Source organism: Trachypithecus francoisi, unplaced genomic scaffold (genome assembly GCF_009764315.1).
Source record: "Trachypithecus francoisi isolate TF-2019V2 unplaced genomic scaffold, Tfra_2.0 Lachesis_group18, whole genome shotgun sequence".
Classification (NCBI taxonomy): Eukaryota; Metazoa; Chordata; class Mammalia; order Primates; family Cercopithecidae; genus Trachypithecus; species Trachypithecus francoisi.
This window is the reverse complement of record NW_022681463.1, coordinates 36,646,435-36,665,621: the sequence shown is the minus strand read 5'-3', so window position 1 is coordinate 36,665,621 and position 19,187 is coordinate 36,646,435. Positions and strand designations below refer to the sequence as shown.

Sequence of the window (19,187 nt, the reverse complement as noted above, 5' to 3'; positions counted from 1 at the left end):
AGGGAGGGAGGAAGGAAGAGAATCATTTTGAAAAGTTCCAGCTATCCTGGAAACCATACCTTCAAAGAATCTTTAAAAGCAAAAATAAAAAGGATCATAGATCATTGAATCCCCCCACTTCAACTTACAGAAGAGGGAACAGAGGCAGAGAAAGAGAATCTTCTCCTTGGGGGCCTTCAGATGTGTCTAGGTCAGAACTGACCCCACGTCACTAACTCCCAGGTCAAGGACCTTACCAAACCATAGATCTCTTGACCTAAAGTGTTAAAAAGGCAGAGGAAGTATTGTATGCTTCCTACAGACCACTGTTTTGTCAAAATAAATAATCTACTGTTCTCAAGTGAGCCCACAATTACACGCTGAATTGATTAAAGGAGCAAGGACCAAATTATTCAAATGAAGAAATTTTCCTCTTCCCCCCAGAGCATATGAGCAACTCCAAAAGCATCTGGTCCTACTTCTCACATAGATAGTCCAGACACTCCCAAGTCTTAAGAAAAAAGAAAAAGAAAGGAGGGAGAGAGAGAAAAAAGAAAATAAGTCTTTAAATTTGACCTAGTAGCCTCAAATTCTTTGAAGAAAATAAATAAGCAAATAAAAACCTTTCTACAACAAAATAAAATAAATGTGAATATACTTGTGTTTGGTAGTATCTAAAAATTATTTTTGTCTTAGAAAAAGATTTGATTAGGGCATTTCTTAGAGAAAAATAAAATTTTTGAATGCACCAAAAAAAACAAAAACAGAAAAAATGACATAGTAACATAATTGGGACAATATGAACTCAATATTTCATTTTTTTATTTTAATGACTGTCCTCAATGTTGGTAAACTAAAATCACTAAGCAATCAATCGTTAATAAAAAGAATACTTGCTCAAAAGTCAAGCATTAGTTCCCAATTCACATTCTTTATTATTAGACTTTATTTTGAGTACTATTTCATTTATGAATACAAGGTTAAAACAAAACCACCAAAAACAGTTTTATGCAGTAAAGGCATGATTTATAAGAGTCAGCAAGGACTAACTATTCAATATTCAATATTAGAGTTGGGGACTGCTCAGGCAAATTTCTGGTGAAGCTACAGCTTATCAAGAGAACTTCACCCATGAATATGCCTAAGGGGTGTTTTCCTGGAGAAAACCAAAGTGAGAAAGGGAATTTGTTTTTAAATTGAGAGTTATAGTATAAATGTTTAATACTAATACCCCAAAAGTAATACACCTTCCTCAAATGTGGAAGATGTAAGTTCTGGAAGCTAAGGCTTAAGGGAATTGAAGAGGATAATTTCTGACGCTCGGTAGCCCTGTTAGTTCCATCCAAGTTGAAAGAAACTTTTTTCCTGTTTTTTTTTTTTTATGTGGACTTTACAAAGATGTGTAAGTCCAGGTTTTAGCACCCTCAGCATATAGGTGCTAAAGAAATTCAGAAAGGCTTGAACAAGATCCAAGAATAATCACAAATGGTTTAAGCTTCTCCCACTTTATTCCACCGACTGGCAATCCACTCCCAGACACACCATGAGAGTCAGGTGTCTGAATTGAGACTGTCTGCCATTCAACCATAATGTCAATACAAAAGATTTTCAAAACTTCCACCTGAGCACTGATTTCTCTCCCAAGATCCCATCACCTTTTTTATTTCTACCACGATGACTTCAAAATCAACCTATTGGAGACAGAAATCATCACCTTCCACAGAACAAATGTCTTCCAGAAAATTTTCTATTTCTCCTAATGGTACGATCATCCTCACTTCAACTTCTCCAGTCTTTTCTCTTCCCCCAAGCAATCACCTACCAACTCCTATTGAATGTCACACGAGCACTAGCCCATTTCCTATCATTTTAATTTTTATTACACCAATGTGGTTCAGCCCACATTACTTCATAAAAACATAGTATACCAAGATAGGCCTCCAATCTTTTCTCCTTCCACACAGTCTATCCTGCACATGCCTGCAAGATTTGAACTTGACTATAGATTACGAACTTTATTCCAGACCCTCACGTTTGACTCTCATTTTTCCCAGCTGACCAAAAGTGTTTTCCTCCCAGTTTTCTCCACAGGACCCCTTTTCCCTCATCATACACCTTTTCCCTCACCACATCCTTGCTTAGTGCTTTGCCCTGAATAATGGAGACTCCTGCACTGTGCACCCCAACAAGTGCTGAATTGTCCCCTCTCCATCACTGCCCATCCAAATGTTACCCATTTCTCAAGTCCAGCTGAATGGACTCCCCTCCTGCAGCTTTTTCCTGCTCTCTCTTCCCAGAAATGATTATCTTTGCATTCATGTAACATTGACATAATGTCTACCATGTGAATAATACCACTTTCGGTGCCAAGTGAAGATGAAAAGGAAAGAGTTGGAAAAGCCTCTTAAAGTTACAGAAGTATACAAGTTTGGTTCTTAAATATCTTTCTGGTATTAGGTAGGAAGTGAGAAGCACCGTAAGAGCTCTGAGAGTCACGGAGGCTTAAGGGAGGCAGAAAGCTCTAAAGCCACTAAAGTGGAGGTGACATTTGCATTTGAAAATGAGGGATAGGCAAGGAGCTTTTTGCTGGAAAGCCTGTGCTGCGGCATCTCCTGGCCTGGGTTCTGCTGCTGAGCATCATCATCTGTGTGAGCACACAGCTTAATTACCTAAATAGGGCCCTGGATATGTTCAACACTTCCATTGTGACTCCAACGTATTATGCAATCTTTACAACATCAGTTTGAACTTGTTCAGTTATCCTTTTTAAGGAGTGGCAAGTTATGCCTGTTGATGACGCTATTGGTACTTTGAGTGGTTTCTTTGCAATCATTGTGGGGATATTCTTGTTGCATGCCTTTAAAGATGTTGGCTTTAGTCTAGTAAGTCTGCCTGTGTCCTTTTGAAAAGACGAGAAAGCAATGAAGGCAATCTCTCTAATATGTATGAAATTCTTAAGAAGCTTAACCTGTGGAATCAAAAAACAAACTGGTGAAAATATCTCCCAAGGAAATGGAAATCTGACAGCTTTTTAAGAAATAGGTAATTAAAAGATGAATCTGTGGGGAAAAAAGAACACGAGGGATAGGAAGCTTTTGGACAGGTGGAGATGGAGAGAAAAGGCATTTTCTGTATAGAAAATTGGACACAAGAGTGCTCTAGTGAATAGCAAAGGGAAATGACTTTCCTATAAATTCTCTAATATTAGTTTTAATGGCAAAAACAGTAATTAATTTTGTACCAACCTAATATTTTCCTTTACTTGTGGAGTGTACCATAGTTATGGCCATAATAAGAATGACATATGGACATATTATATTTACATAATGTCCTTACTCTTCAAAAGTATTATTATCCCCACTTTATAGATGAGAAGGCAAAATGACTTAGCTAAGATGATACACTCTACTCAGTTACAGAGGTGGCATTTGAACCTGAGCCTGTCTGATTCAAAACTGCTGTACTCTTTTCATTATGCCATGGATCGCCCATTATTGGTCACACAAAGATGAATAAAATACAGTCCTCATATTTAAAAAAGTCTTTGTTCCAGTGGAGGACCAATGCTTAGTACTTATTATTTGCAGCCTAATATGCTAACAGTGAGGCTAGGACAGCCTTATTTCCATCATCTTAATTTAAGTTCTCATCCTATCTGCTTGCTAGAGGTCTGATTCTTCGTCCTACCCTCAGAGACAGCTTTCTAAAACACAAATCAAAATATATCTCTTCCCTGTACAAATGCCTTCAGGGACTCTCCACCTGCAACAGAAAGCCCAAATCTCACAGCCTCATCTACAAGTTGATTGACATCTCAGGAGCCTGGGGTAAGCTTCCTTTTTCCAGTGTTGCCTCCTCCACAGGCAGCCAACATCTCAGCCGGAATAAGCAACTTCTAACTCCCCTTTTGTGTCTCCACTACTGTTCCATCTTCCTTTATGCCCCTTCTCTGTCTTGTCCCCCTTAAAACTCATCATCACTCACAGTAAAGTTTAACTATCATTTCCTCTTAGAAGTGTCTCTGCCCCTGCTCATATGTTAATCAGCATATATGACTCTGAAGCATAATTATTTGTGAATTTTTATCTCCACACTGGACCATAGAACCCTTTGGATGTACAGCCTACAACCAAATTTTAGACTCATAATTGGACCTCAAAAAATGTGTGTGAAATGAATTAACAGTAAAAATAAATGGTATATTAATCAATGGATAGTAACACTGAGTAGGGAGAAGTTTAATTGCATACATAAAATAGTGCTCTTATATGCCATTGCGTAGTAGCAGGGAATGCTACTGTTATATGTGTAACATATAACATACATCTCCATACACCTTTTCCCTTACCATGACCTTGCTCAGTGCTTTGCCCTGAGTAATGGCAACTCCTGCACTGTGCACCCCCACAAGTGCTGAATTGCCCATTCTCCATCACTGCCCATCTAAATCTTACCCATTTCTCAAGGCCAGCTGAATGGACTTCCCTCAGCTGTTATATGTCATTGCATAGTAGCAGGCAACTAGAAATGTAGCATAGGCAAATACAATAAGACTTAAAATAAGTCTTAAGACTTCTGTTAAAATTTAATATGTCATTCCCCAGTAAATCACCTGCAATACAGATAATTCTCTAAACCACAGCCTTTTCACTTAGTACTATGTGAGAATGATAAGATGATGGAACATACACTATATAGTCACGATTCCATTCATCTTACTACAAAGTAAAACCACATCCTTTAATGATAATTACACTTCACCTACAATGTATATACACAGAACATGAAGCACATATGGTGGGCTCTGATGACAGTTTCCTATTCATTCTCACAAAGAATAGTTGATGACCCTTAGTGTTAGTTCTGTATAGATGCTCTTCTTTGGGTACTAACTAAACTGCTTCTTGCACTTCACACTGACTTACACTGTGATATCTACTTTTGGCCTCTTCATTTCTAACTATAGAAATTCCCTAGTCTTTGCTAATGCATTTGTTCAAATCAATGTCATTAAGTACTTAGCCTATATCAATCAGATACCAAGAAAGGATTTCTTCTCTTCAATAAGTTTTGATTTTCTCCAATGTGCTTTGCAAAATGCTGGCACCTGCCTTACTAGGTCTAAAGAACAGCCCTATGGTGCCAGAGCTATCTGGTCATCTGTCTAAACCCACGTTCATTGACTGAGCATGCAGTGCAGCCTGCATCCTCCTAGTTAACAGCAGCATTCCTTCTTACAGCAACAGGAAAAAATTTAACACCTTTTTTGATGGAAAGAGTAATTTCCTGCTTAGGATCTCAGCTGAAATCCTTGGCATTGGACTTCTGATGAGGGGTCCTTGGTAAAAGCAGTAGCTGGTAGATAGCTTTTTTTTTTTTTTTTTTTTGAAACGAAGTCTCAATCTGTCACCCAGGCTGGAGTGCAATGGCACGATCTCGGCTCACTGCAATCTCACCTCCTGGGTTCAGGTGATTCTCCTGCCTCCTGCCTCAGCCTCCTGGGTAGTTGGGATTATAGGCACCCACCACCATGCCCTGTTAATTTTTGTATTTTTAGTAGAGACGAGGTTTTGCCATGTTGGTCAGGCTGGTCTTCAACTCCTGACCTCACATGATCTGCCCACCTCAGCCTCCCAAAGTGCTGATGTTACAGAGGTGAGCCACTGTGCCCAGCCGGACAGCTTTTATCATGAAGCCATTTCATGCCTAATATTGGTAGATGATCCAATCACAACTTAAAAAGAAAGATCTAATGATCAACTTTATGAACCATCAAATATAAGCACACTTGCAAAACTGTACTATTTTCATACCTGATTGTTGAATGTACAGGGTGGAACAACTTTGAGGTAAACACTGCCTTCAAATTTCAGGCTTCTTTTACTATGCAAGATGCAGAAAATGTGACTAAATTTGTCAAGGATGATGTTGTAACCTATGGCTTAAGGAATACTTTTGGATTGATGGAGAAACAGTTTTCGTTAAGGTGAGTGTAATTATGATAACTTGCCGGGAGAGGGGAAGACCAAGTCACTACTTGATAACTGCCATATCAAGTTATGACGGAATTTTCATCGAACGTGTGGCATGGGGTGACACAACTAAGCCAAGACATAACGCTGAGTGCCATTCAAGCCATGGATTTTTTAAAATATTAACATTTATATAGGCACAGAGAACAAACTAGCAGTAAGTACAGAGTCATTATGCAAAGATCATTCCAGTTCCCACTGTTTTCAGATCTAGTCTTCTTCCACAAACCTCATCTGCTGAGTGGCACATTGAGCCAAATGCAAAAGATGGCTGTCAGACAAACACAATTGCTCATCTATCTAATCAGGTTTCTTCAAGAGAGGGATTTGGTCCACACAGATTTAAATGAACAGGCTTACTGCCTCAAAGGCAAACTGGTATTGACTGCATTCTCCCTGCGCCTCAATTTCCAACTGATTGGAAATTGTGTCTCTGGAGTATTGTGGGTGTATTTTAACAATTATTTTTACTTAAAATATTTAAAAATAGTAGGAAAAAAAGAATCACATATCCTCTAAAGTAAAAATAGATAAATAAATAGTAGAGGATATCCAGAATAAATTCACCTTCAACTGAGATTTTAAAAACAAAAATTTAGCCAGGTATGATGGCTCACACCTGTAATCCTAGCACTTTGGGAGACCAAGGAGGGTGGATCACCTGAGGTCAGGAGTTCGAGACTAGCCTGGCCAACATGGTGAAACCCCGTCTTTCCTAAAAATACAAAAAATTAGCCGGGTGTTATGGTGGGCGCCTGTAATCCCAGCTACTCAGGAGGCTGAGGGCAGGAGAATCGCTTGAACCCAGGAGGCGGAGGTTGCAGGGAGCCAAGATCGCATCATTGCACTCCAGCCTGAGCAACAAGAGTGAAACTCCATCTCAATAAATAAATAATAAAAAAGATAAAAAATAAATAGAAAATAAAAATTTAGTTTATTCTTATCCAAATTATTTCATTCAAGGTCCTCAATGCATTCTGGAAATTCTTGATATGATTATGATATTTGATAAAAAGACTATGATACGATGATGGCATCTTTCACTCTACCCCGTGCCAGGTGAATAGAGGAGTCAAAATTGCTCATCAAATGTTTCCCACTGCCTACACCAATTCACAAACAAGTAAGAAGGTTAACTTAAATGAAAAGAATCATGATGCATTCAAAAGGCCAGAGTGCACATAAACTTCTTCAGCAATGAAATTAAGATTTCCCATATACAGTTTATTTTAGAATGCACTTAGCTGCAAATATCAGAAAGCCCAACTGATAGAAGCTAAAATAAAGGAAAACATTTGATTACCTCACATAACAAGAAGTCTGGAGGTGAGTAGTTCCAGAACTGGCTCAAGAGCTCAATGAAGTCAGGAAGCTGGGCCCACATCCATGCCACTGTGGGCCTTGTACTTGCGGGAAAAGGAGAGTTGCTTCACCTCCAAGAATCTCACACTCAGAGAGCAGTGATCTGAGCGGGACAAAAGCCTGGAATTATTATATTGCTATACAAAAAAAACTGGAATTCTGTTAGCAAGAAAGAAAAGGAAATGGCTGTTATAAAGTAGGACTCAAAGGGCTAGGGATACTCTGCACTCTAAGTGTTCTCACAGACCTACATTTGAAATCAATAAATTCCTCATGTCTGACACTACACCCCCCTAATCCACGTGGCTCTTTGAAAAACCTCAATAGAATTTTCCCATCCATCAACCTAGTTCCCTCTGTGTATTTCCAGGAATTTATCCATTTCCTTTAGATTTTCTAGCTTGTGTGCATAGAGATGTTCATAGTAGTCTCCGAGAATCATTTGTATTTCCATGGGGTTCACTGTGATGTCACCATTGTTATTTCTGATTCTGCTTATTTGGATCTTCTCTCTTTTTCTTTGTTAATCTAGCTAGCGGTTTATCTATCTTGTTTATCCTTTAAAATAACAAACTTTTCATTTATTTTTTTTAATTTTTTTTTGAGGTCTCAGTTTCATTTAGTTCTGCTCTGATTTTAGTTATTTCTTTTCTTATGCTAGCTTTGGCTTTAGTTTGTTTTTATTTTTCTAGTTCCTCTACATGTGAGAATAAGTTGTTGATTTAGACCTTTCTATTTCCTTCTGCCTAAAGAAAAGATAAACTTTCCATGTAAAGTTTTTCCACATCAAAAATAGTAATGCAAGGAACTAGAAGCAAGTTCAAAATAAATGACAGGATGGCTTGATCACAGGGGAGGCTGTAAACTGATAGTTCACTGCAGGAATGACATTGCTTTTCTAAGATTATAGAGTTAGTTGGAAGCAAAACTGTTAGCAGAACCAAAGTAGCTAGAATTACTGCTCTATACTCACCTCTCTGTTCAATCTTCAGTTCACACATCTCTACTCACACTCCATCATCAATTCAAACATTAACAATTAAATGTTAATATTTTCACCATTTAAAAACTGGTAAATATCCAGATAGATAGATAGATGGATACATGATGGATAGATGATAGATAGATAGATAGATAGATAGATAGATAGACAGACAGACAGACAGACAGATATCTCCCCACTGGTAATTCTACATTCATTTTTTCCTGGAGTTGTAAACTGTCAGGCAACGTTTGTTTACTGCAAACATTTTCAACAAGAAAAATGTTAAAAACGTATAATGTTATGTTTTAATGATCAGAAAATTACTTTTAAAAATTATAGCTGTATTTTTGACATCTGAAAACATATGAAGGCCTGAGTTTCCAGGACATCCTGAACCAAAATAGATTTGTATTTAAAAGTGCAAGTCAAGATTCCAGGAAAAAAAAGTAATCAAGTAGAAATACTCAATAAGATGACAGTATTGCTAAAAGGAACTAAAACAACAAATTGATGTTACTTTGAACAAGCCATAGAAAAGGCCAGTAATTGATTCTATTCTAACCAATAATATGTCAGAGATATTTCATTTTTAAAATTCTTACTTTGGGAGCTAAGAAAACAAAGCCCTCTAAAGAAACAAATCTCGCCTTTATGTTCGTTTTTTTTTTTTTTTTTTTTTTTTTTGTCATTATCACTCAGAGCTCAAAACTCATTCCTCTGAGGCAGTTTTAGGATTATAAAAGTTAAGCTATGGCATGGATTAAAAATATGGATTTTGATTTCAAAGAGAATTGAATTTGAATGCGTATTCTACCATTTACTTGCTAATACCAGTTACTAAGTATTCTGAGCCACTTTAAAAAAAATAAAAAACATGAAAAATGGCAATGAATAAAATAGTTAATTTGTTGGAATGTTAAAGAATTTAATTTGAAAGTATATATAGGCCGGGCGCGGTGGCTCAAGCCTGTAATCCCAGCACTTTGGGAGGCCGAGACGGGCGGATCACGAGGTCAGGAGATCGAGACCATCCTGGCTAATACGGTGAAACCCCGTCTCTACTAAAAATACAAAAACTAGCCAGGCGAGGTGGCGGGCGCCTGTAGTCCCAGCTACTTGGGAGGTTGAGGCAGGAGAATGGCGGAAACCCAGGAGGCGGAGCTTGCAGTGAGCTGAGATCTGGCCACTGCACTCCAGTCCGGGCGACAGAGCGAGACTCCGCCTCAAAAAAAAAAAAAAAAAAAGAAAGTATATATAAATCACTTGGCACATGGTAGGCACTCAGAAAAGAGTAGCCATTCATCATAATAAGAGAAGATAGTGCAAATTTGTAAAAGGAGAGTTTCACAACTTCCTGCAATTGCAAACAGATGTCTGTAAGAGCAGGGACCCCTTAAACAGAAAATGCACTTTGGGTGAAACAGGCTTCAGTATATTTTCAACCCTTCCCACATGAGGTAGATTGGATTATCATTCAGAAATTTTCTCTTCCTCCACCTTACTTTCAGAGGAGGCTCATATTTCCCATTTCATTGACATTGGACCTGACCATGTGACTTGTTTCAGCCAATGGGATGTCAGCAAACATGAGGCAAACAGAGTCTCTTAACAGTCCAGTAACTGGCTTGCTCTCCTAGCCTCTGTCATTGACCTTAAAAGAAATGTATGGACTAGCCAATTCATCACTGAAGCTCCAAGAAAGACACTTAATGCCCATACAAGCTGCCTTCAGTGAGCCCAGCCAAGATTTTTTTTAATCCTCAACACACATCAGATACACAAGTGTGCCCAGCTGAACATAGTCTAGATTAGCAAAACCACACTAATATAAAAATAAATATCATTTTATACTACTGAGTTGTGGGGACAGTTTCTTAAGCAGCAATTCTCTGGCAATAACTCGCTTATGTACCACATTTTTGCTATTGTACTTGGAGAACTGCTGTGGGTATATTCATCCATTCATGCAATGGTATTTATTTAAGACATATTTCTCGAAGTTACCATGTGCTAGAACTGTACCACCTACACAATTAGAGTGGTAAACAAATGAGCACAACCCTGAGTCTAGGCATGTATTTAGGATCACTGGCTTCAGTTGGAAAACAGATTCTTCCAATGGTTCCTGTCGGCAAATACTACTGAGGATTTCAGATAGCAATTATAAATGAGAAAACAAATATAAAATTATAACATATTCCTTTCTTCCTTCTTCTTGTGCAGAATGTAACATAACAGCAAATTTCTCCCAATTAGTTCCTTTGTACCCCTCGAAAACGGTAAATATTTTTTGCCTCTCAAGTGAACTTGAGGAGGATAATTGTTCTCCGTGAAGAAAAGCAAACAATTTTAGCAAATATTCAAAGCAAGGTGAATTGTTGATTTGTTTAATGGAATCAGAACTAGACTTTTTAATGAATATGTTTAATAACTTATTCTTGTGTATTCTTAATATGTTTAATAAACTTATTACATATATTTAATATAATATTTTAATATTTTCCATAAACTTTTTTCCTTTAAATAGTTTAGCCTCAATGCTAACCTGACATCAGATTGGGTTAGTAGGCACACGCTCCAGCAACAACTTATAGATGCAATAAAATTCCAGACACTAGATTAATGATATTAAAAATTATGTTTAAATATGTAGCCAAGGTGAAAAGGAAGGTAAGACCTCTAGACGCAAGAGTGAAGAGGGAACTCAAAGTCAGGGTAGCGGTTTCATTCAAAATGCTGGATGCATTTTAAAGCCAGGTATGATCATAAGAATTGTAGGACTGCAGTTTTAGTGACAATGCAAAGACAAGAAATGTTATCATGGGAGAAGAACTGGGATGAAGATCATTTAATAAAGCCAATATCCTTAAAAGCTCACCCAGTCACTGAAAAGAAATTTTTTAAAATTCTAACTATTGGCTTGTAGATGTAGTTAAGATTGCTATACGTCCCTGTTTCTGGTGAATTCTTGATTTTTTTTTTTTTTTTAAGGGGGCCAGGCACAGTGGCTCATGCCTGTGATCCCAAGACTTTGGGAGACAAAGGAGGGTGGATCATGAGGTCAAGAGATCAAGACCATCCTGGCCAATATGGTGAAACCCTGTCTCTACTAAAAATACAAAAAGTTAGCTGGACACAGTGGAAGGTATCTGTAGTCCCAGCCACTCGGGAGGCTGAGGCAGGAGAATTACTTGAACCTGGGAGGCGGAGGTTGCTGTGAGCTAAGATTGTGCCACTGCACTCCAGCCTGGTGACACAGTGAGACCCTGTCTCAAAAAAAAAAAAAAAAAAAAAAAAGAAGAATCTTTTTCTCCACAACCTCACCAGCATCTGTTATTTTTGGCTTTCTAATAATAGCCATTCTGACTGGTGTTATATGGTATCTCGTTGTGGTTTTGATTTGCATTTCTCTAATGATCATTTGAGTTTTTATTTTCTCATGTATGTCTTTGTTTGAAAACTGTCTGTTCATGTCCTTAGCCCACTTTTTGTACAGTTGTTTGGTTTTTTTCTTGTCATTTTAAGGTCTTTATAGATACTGAATATTAGACCTTTGTCGGATGCACAGTTTGAAAAAATTTTCTCTCATTCTTTAGGTTGTCTGTTTACTCTGTTGATAGTTTCTTTTTCTGTGCAGAAGTTCCTTAGTTTAATTATCAATGAAGTTATGATAAGAAAAACAAATACAGCAAACTGTATTTGAAGACAAATTGCATATGTGTGTGTTTTTCTTATAACCTTCTCACCTAATTTCTGCTAACCATAGGACATAATTTATATTGATATTTATCATTCATTTTTCACCAGGTCTGGAATGAGAATGTGTTATGCATAACTGTGCAATGCCATTATCCTAAACTAATAAATAAGTTTCATTATGCTACTACAGTTTATTTTTATAGCGTACATTAATAAAAGGGTAAAGAACAAGAAAAAAGGAATCAGAAGCAAATGATCAGATATTTTTTCTTAATATAGTTGAATAAAATATTATGCATAAACTTTCTTTTCTCTTTTAAAGAATAGTTCAGTCTCAGTGCTGACATCATGGCAGATTGAGAAAAAAATATGCATAAAAATGAAAATTCCAAAGATGGCCGAATGGGAACAGCTCCAGTCTCCAACTCCCAGCACGAGTGACACAGAAGACCGGTGATTTCTGCATTTGCAACTGAGGTACTGGGGTCATCTCACTAGGGAGTGCCGGACAATCGGTGCTGGTCAGCTGCTACAGCCCGACCAGCAAGAGCTGAAGCAGGGAGAGGCATCGCCTCACCTGGGAAGCGCAAGGGGGAAGGGAATCCCTTTTCCTAGACAGGGGAACTGAGACACACAACACCTGGAAAATCAGGTAACTCCCACCCCAATACTGCACTTTGAGCAAACAGGCACAACAGGAGATTGTATCCCACACCTGGCCAGGAGGGTCCCATGGCCACGGAGCCTCCCTCATTGCTAGCACAGCAGTCTGCGACCTAACTGCAAGGCAGCAGCGAGGCTGGGGGATGGGCGCCCGCCATTGCTGAGGCTTAAGTAGGTAAACAAAGCTGCTGGGAAGCTCCAACTGGGTGGAGCTCACAGCAGCGCAAGGAAACCTGCCTGTCTCTGTAGACTCCACCTCTGGGGACAGGGCACAGCTAAACAACAACAACAAAAAAAGCAGAAACCTGTGCAGATGCAAACGACTCTGTCTGACAGCTTTGAGGGGAGCAGTGGATCTCCCCACACGGAGGTTGAGATCTCAGAAGGGACAGACTGCCTGCTCAAGTGGGTCCCTGAACCCTGAGTAGCCTAGCTGGGAGACATCCCCCACTAGGGGCAGTCTGACACCCCACACCTCACACGGTGGAGTACACCCCTGAGAGGAAGCTTCCAAAGGAAGAATCAGACAGGTACACTCTCTGTTCAGCAATATTCTACCTTCTGCAAACTCTGCTGCTGATACCCAGGCAAAAAGGGTCTGGAGTGGACCTCAAGCAATCTCCAACAGACCTGCAGCTGAAGGTCCTGACTGTAGGAAGGAAAACTATCAAACAGGAAGGACACCTATACCAAAACCCCATCAGTAGGTCACCATCATCAAAGACCAGAGACAGATAAAACCACAAAGATGGGGAAAAAGCAGGGCAGAAAAGCTGGAAATTCAAAAAATAAGAGCGCATCTCCCCCTGCAAAGGAGCGCAGCTCATCGCCAGCAACGGATCAAAGCTGGTCAGAGAATGACTTTGACAAGATGAGAGAAGAAGGCTTCAGTCCATCAAACTTCTCAGAGCTAAAGGAGGAATTACGTACCCCGTGCAAAGAAACTAAAAATCTTGAAAAAAGAGTTGAAGAATCGACAGCTAGAATAATTAATGCAGAGAAGGTCATAAACAATTAATGCAGAGATGAAAACCATGACACGAGAAATACGTGACAAATACACAAAGCTTCAGTAACCGACTCGATCAACTGGAAGAAAGAGTATCAGCAATTGAGGATCAAATGAATGAAATGAAGTGAGAAGAGAAACCAAAAGAAAAAAGAAGAAAAAGAAATGAACAAAGCCTGCAAGAAGTATGGGATTATGTAAAAAGACCAAATCTACGTCTGATTGGGGTGCCTGAAAGTGAGGGGGAAAATGGAACCAAGTTGGAAAACACTCTTCAGGATATCATCCAGGAGAACTTCCCCAACCTAGTAGGGCAGGCCAACATTCAAATTCAGGAAATACAGAGAACGCCACAAAGATACTCCTCGAGAAGAGCAACTCCAAGACAAATAATTGCCAGATTCACCAAAGTTGAAATGAAGGACAAAATCTTAAGGGCAGCCAGAGAGAAGGTCAGGTTCCGCACAAAGGGAAGCCCATCAGACTAACAGCAGATCTCTCGGCAGAAACTCCACAAGCCAGAAGAGACTGGGGGACAATATCCAACATTCTTAAAGAAAAGAATTTTAAACCCAGAATTTCATATCCAGCCAAACTAAGTTTCATCAGTGAAGGAGAAATAAAATCCTTTACAGAGAAGCAAATGCTTAGAGATTTTGTCACCACCAGGCCTGCCTTACAAGAGACCCTGAAGGAAGCCCTAAACATGGAAAGGAACAACCGGTACCAGCCATTGCAAAAACATGCCAAAATGTAAAGACCATCGAGGCTAGGAAGAAACTGCATCAAATAATGAGCAAAATAACCAGTTAATACCATAATGGCAGGATCAAGTTCAGACATAACAATATTAACCTTAAATGTAAATGGACTAAATGGTCCAATTAAAAGACACAGACTGGCAAACTGGATAAAGAGTCAAGACCCATCAGTCTGCTGTATTCAGGAGACCTATCTCACATGCAGAGACATACATAGGCTCAAAATAAAGGGATGGAGGAAGATCTACCAAGCAAATGGAGAACAAAAAAAAGCAGGGGTTGCAATCCCAGTCTCTGATAAAACAGACTTTAAACCATCAAAGATCAAAAGAGACAAAGAAGGCCATTACATAATGGTAAAGGGATCAGTTCAACAGGAAGAGCTAACTCTCCTAAATATATATGCACCCAATACAGGAGCACCCAGATTCATAAAGTAAGCCCTTAGAGACTCACAAAGAGACTTAGACTCCCATACAATAATAATGGGAGACTTCAACACTCCACTGTCAACATTAGACAGATCAACGAGACAGAAAGTTAACAAGGATATCCAGGAATTGAACTCATCTCTGCACCAAGCGGACCTAATAGATATCTATAGAACTCTCCACCCCAAATCAACAGAATATACATTCTTCTCAGCACCACATCACACTTATTCCAAAATTGACCACATAATTGGAAGTAAAGCACTTCTCAGCAAATGTCAAAGAACAAAAATTATAACAAACTCTCTCTCAGACCACAGTGCAATCAAACTAGAACTCAGGACTAAGCAACTCAATCAAAACCGCTCAACTACATGGAAACTGAACAACCTGCTCCTGAATGACTACTGGGTACATAACGAAATCAAGGCAGAAATAAGGATGTTCTTTGAAACCAATGAGAACAAAGATACAACATACCAGAATCTCTGGGACACATTTAAAGCAGTGTGTAGAGGGAAATTTGTAGCACTAAATGCCCACAAGAGAAAGCAGGAAAGATCTAAAATTGACACTCTAACATCACAATTAAAAGAACTAGAGAGGCAAGAGCAAACACATTCAAAAGCTAGCAGAAGGCAAGAAATAACTAAGATCAGAGCAGAACTGAATGAGACAGAGACACAAAAACCCTCCAAAAAATCAATGAATCCAGGAGTTGGTTTTTTGAAAAGATCAACAAAATTGACAGACCACTAGCAAGACTAATAAAGAAGAAAAGAGAGAAGAATCAAATAGATGCAATAAAAAATGATAAAGGGGATATCACCACCGACCCCACAGAAATACAAACTACCATCAGAGAATACTATAAACACCTCTACGCAAATCAACTAGAAAATCTAGAAGAAATGGATAATTTGCTGGAAACTTACACTCTTTCAAGACTAAACCAGGAAGAAGTTGAATCCCTAAATAGACCAATAGCAGGCTCTGAAATTGAGGCAACAATTAATAGCCTACCCACGAAAAAACTCCAGGACCAGATGGATTCACAGCTGAATTCTACCAGAGGTACAAGGAGGAGCTGGTACCATTCCTTCTGAAACTATTCCAATCAATAGAAAAAGAAGGAATCCTCCCTAACTCATTTTATGAGGCCAACATCATCCTGATACCAAAGCCTGGCAGAGACACAACAAAAAAAGAGAATTTTAGACCAATATCCCTGATGAACATCGATGCAAAAATCCTCAATAAAATACTGGCAAATCGGATTCAGCAGCACATCAAAAAGCTTATCCACCATGATCAAGTGGGCTTCATCCCTGGGATGCAAGGCTGGTTCAACATTTGCAAATCAATAAACATAATCCAGCATATCAACAGAACCAAAGACAAGAACCACATGATTATCTCAATAGATGCAGAAAAGGCTTTTGACAAAATTCAACAGCCCTTCATGCTAAAAATGCTCAATAAATTCGGTATTGATGGAACGTATTTCAAAATAATAAGAGCTATTTATGACAAACCCACAGCCAATATCATACTGAATGGGCAAAAACTGGAAAAATTCCCTTTGAAAACTGGCACAAGACAGGGATGCCCTCTCTCACCACTTCTATTCAACATAGTGTTGGAAGTTCTGGCTAGGGCAATCAGGCAAGAGAAAGAAATAAAAGGTATTCAGTTAGGAAAAGAAGAAGTCAAATTGTCCCTGTTTGCAGATGACATGATTGTATATTTAGAAAACCCCATTGTCTCAGCCCAAAATCTCCTTAAGCTGATAAGCAACTTCAACAAAATCTCAGGATACAAAATTAATGTGCAAAAATCACAAGCATTCTTATACACCAGTAACAGACAAGCAGAGAGCCAAATCAGGAATGAACTTCCATTCACAATTGCTTCAAAGAGAATAAAATACCTAGGAATCCAACTTACAAGGGATATAAAGGACCTCTTCAAGGAGAATTACAAACCACTGCTCAGTGAAATCAAAGAGGACACAAACAAATGGAAGAATATACCATGCTCATGGATAGGAAGAATCAATGTCGTGAAAATGGCCATACTGCCCAAGGTTATTTATAGATTCAATGCCATCCCCATCAAGCTACCAATGAGTTTCTTCACAGAATTGGAAAAAACGGCTTTAAAGTTCATATGGAACCAAAAAAGAGCCTGCATTGCCAAGAAAATCCTAAGTCAAAAGAACAAAGCTGGAGGCATCATGCTACCTGACTTCAAACTATACTACAAGGCTACAGTAATCAAAACAGCATGGTACTGGCACCAAAACAGAGATATCGACCAATGGAACAGAACAGAGTCCTCAGAAATAATACCACACATCTACAGCCATCTGATCTTTGACAAACCTGAGAGAAACAAGAAATGGGGAAAGGATTCCCTATTTAATAAATGGTGCTGGGAAAATTGGCTAGCCATAAGTAGAAAGCTGAAACTCGATCCTTTCCTTACTCCTTATACAAAAATTAATTCAAGATGGATTAGAGACTTAAATGTTAGACCTAATACCATAAAAACCCTAGAAGAAAACCTAGGTAGTACCATTCAGGACATAGGCATGGGCAAGGACTTCATGTCTAAAACACCAAAAGCAACGGCAACAAAAGCCAAAATTGACAAATGGGATCTCATTAAACTAAAGAGCTTCTGCACAGCAAAAGAAACTACCATCAGAGTGAACAGGCAACCTACAGAATGGGAGAAAATGTTTGCAATCTACTCATCTGACAAAGGGCTAATATCCAGAACCAACAAAGAACTCAAACAAATTTACAAGAAAAAAACAAACCACCCCATCAAAAAGTGGGCAAAGGATATGAACAGACATTTCTCAAAAGAAGACATTCATACAGCCAACAGACACATGAAAAAATGCTCATCATCACTGGCCATCAGAGAAATGCAAATCAAAACCACAATGAGATACCATCTCACACCAGTTAGAATGGCAATCATTCAAAAGTCAGGAAACAACAGGTGCTGGAGAAGATGTGGAGAAATAGGAACACTTTTACACTGTTGGTGGGATTGTAAACTAGTTCAACCATTATGGAAAACAGTATGGCAATTCCTCAAGGATCTAGAACTAGATGTACCATATGACCCAACCATCCCACTACTGGGTATATACCCAAAGGATTATAAATTATTCTACTACAAAGACACATGCACACGTATGTTTATTGCGGCACTATTCACAATAGCAAAGACTTGGAATCAATCCAAATGTCCATCTGTGACAGACTGGATTAAGACAATGTGGCACATATACACCATGGAATACTATGCACCCATGAAAAAGGATGAGTTTGCACCCTTTGTAGGGACATGGATGCAACAGGAAACCATCATTCTTAGCAAACTATCACAAGAAGAGAAAACCAAACACCGCATGTTCTCACTCATAGGTGGGAACTGAACAATGAGATTACTTGGACTCAGGAAGGAGAATATCACACACCGGGGCCTATCATGGGGAGGCGGGAGTGGAGAGGGATTGCATTGGGAGTTATACCTGATATAAATGACGAATTGATGGGTGCTGACGAGTTGATGGGTGCAGCACACCAACATGGCACAAGTATACATATGTAACAAACCTGCACGTTATGCACATGTACCCTAGAACTTAAAGTATAATAATAATAATTTAAAAAATGAAAATTCCAAACATATACTTTGCACGGTTATGGAAGGCTAAATGCTATCCCTGTGGTGTTGGAATCCCAAACTGAGAATTTAAAATCTCTGATATCTTGGCAAAAATTGTGAGGTTGCAACATAGGAAAATATATTCAACCCAAGGCACATGAAACTTTCCAAGAAAACAAAGAGAAAAAATTATCTGCCAAACACAATAAAACACAAGGAAACAGGGAGGGTCAGCAGACAGAACAAATGAGAAATGGCACTATAAAAAAATAATTTGAAGAAAAAAATTTTAAATATGCTTAATATAATAAGCATGTAACAAAGAGAAACCATGATGAAATACGACTAATGAAGTAGAATTTCTAGAAGAAAATCTTGCAAGCTAGAAAGAGGGAGGAGGAAATTACCCATTAAAAAGGCCAGAAAAGAAATTATACTGATAGAAGCCAAAAGACATTGAAATAATAACTTCAAATAGTTGGTAAAAATAACTGTCAAATTAAAATTCTATAGCCAGCAAAGCTATAATTTTTAAAGGAACAAAAATAGAGATACTTTAAGACAAAGAAACACTAAAAA

The 19,187-nt window shown here is 38.6% G+C and overlaps 1 pseudogene; it reads left to right on the top strand.

The window, feature by feature from the left end:
• Nucleotides 1-1,653: 1,653 nt before the first annotated feature.
• Nucleotides 1,654-3,014, top strand: LOC117063356 (annotated as a pseudogene).
• Nucleotides 3,015-19,187: the final 16,173 nt, after the last annotated feature.